This window comes from Saccopteryx leptura, chromosome X (genome assembly GCF_036850995.1).
Source record: "Saccopteryx leptura isolate mSacLep1 chromosome X, mSacLep1_pri_phased_curated, whole genome shotgun sequence".
NCBI lineage: Eukaryota > Metazoa > Chordata > Mammalia > Chiroptera > Emballonuridae > Saccopteryx > Saccopteryx leptura.
Window position 1 is genome coordinate 90,510,967 of NC_089516.1, and position 1,664 is coordinate 90,512,630.

Below are 1,664 nucleotides of genomic sequence, written 5' to 3' on the forward strand. Positions count from 1 at the left end.
TTAATTAGTTATTATTATTATTTGAGAGGCATGTTTTCATTTATATTTGTTGGGTGGTACATTTTTCAGCCAATAAAATTTCAACAAATGTATTTTCAAACCATTTCTTAATTAATATTAAAATTATAATTAAGTAATAAGTTAATGCAAATTTAATGGAAGAGTTAGAGATAGTATTATATTCTTTAGAGTGTTACTTTAAAGAAAAATTTTTAAAATTTAGGATTCTAACTTTAATTTTCAAAGGAGTATACAAGAGAAGGACTCTTAGATATAAGCTAATTAATTTCTGTATGGGCAATACACAGTGAGATAATTTAGTTCTTGAGTAATCTACAGTTTCCCAAATGATTGGCTTGACTCCATACTGTAAACTGGTTTTGGGGCACAAAAGGATATGGGTAGACTGAGATTTAATTCTTACACCATTTGAAGATAATGTGAGAGGCTGAGTGTAGAATTAACAGGCATATCAGACATGATCAATTGTAATAGCTTGATAATAATGTCCTTATCTATCCATTAACCACCAAAATATATACCATTAAGATTTTGGTGTTTATAAATGTTTTGATTACTTGTAACTATATTTTCCCCTTTCATCCTTATAGATGCCAGTAAACTTATCAAAAAATAAATAAATAAAAGATTGATATTTTTTGTAAGACTTAAACTTGAATAAAATTCTGTAATTCTAAGTAGTTCCTCTGTATTATAGTGTTAATTCAATGACAATGCCCAATTTAAAAAGTATGATTATCTAAAAGTCATAATTTTTTAATAAAAACTATCTGTCTAAGCACTGTTTAAGCCTGGTTTTCTCTAAAGCTGAGATGGCGCCTGATGTCCAGGGCCTCATCTCTGAAGAATGAAGGATGGCTATTAATCATGTGGCATCTTATGAGCTGCACATCAGTGATGCTTATTTGTCTATGGGCTGTTACTATGGCAAAGACACGGAAGCACTTTTTTTGGCCTCATTCTTCAAAGACCAAGCTGAGGTGAAGAGGGAACATGCAAAGCAGTTCCTAAGATACCTGAAAAGATGTGAGGGTAAGATCTGCCTTCCAGTGATTCAGAGACCTAATATAGATAATTGAGGAATTGGTGTACAAGCTCTAGAGACTGCTCTGAAGTTGGAGAACAAGTTAACCAAGCTGCTGGAAGACCTGAAGTCAGTGGCTTCTGCCAACAGTGAAACTGATCTCTTACGCTTCATGAGAAAGTACCTGGATAAGCAGAAGAGGAACACAAACTGTCTGGAACGCCAGATTATATATCATAAAACCCAGGAAGAAAAGCAGGCCCAGGAAGAAGACGTATTTAAAAAGCCTGCTGAAAAATTAATGAATGGGACTACATCAGACTAAGAAGTTTTTGCTCAGCAAGAGAAACTGATAACAAGATAAATAGACAGCCAACTAATTGGGAAATGATATTTTTAAACACCTGCTCAGATAAGGGCCTAATATCCAAAATATACAAAGAACTCATAAAACTCAACAACAAACAAACAAACAATCCAATAAAAAAATGGGAAGAGGATATGAACAGACACTTCTCCCAGGAAGAAATACAAATGGCCAACAGATATATGAAAAGATGCTCATCTTCTTTAGTTATTAGAGAAATGCAAATCTAAACTGCAATGAGATACCACCTCA

General features: G+C 33.2%; 1 pseudogene; it reads left to right on the forward strand.

The window, feature by feature from the left end:
• Positions 1 to 833: 833 nt before the first annotated feature.
• On the forward strand, positions 834 to 1,370 carry LOC136386410 (ferritin, heavy subunit-like; annotated as a pseudogene).
• The last annotated feature ends 294 nt before the right edge of the window (positions 1,371 to 1,664 follow it).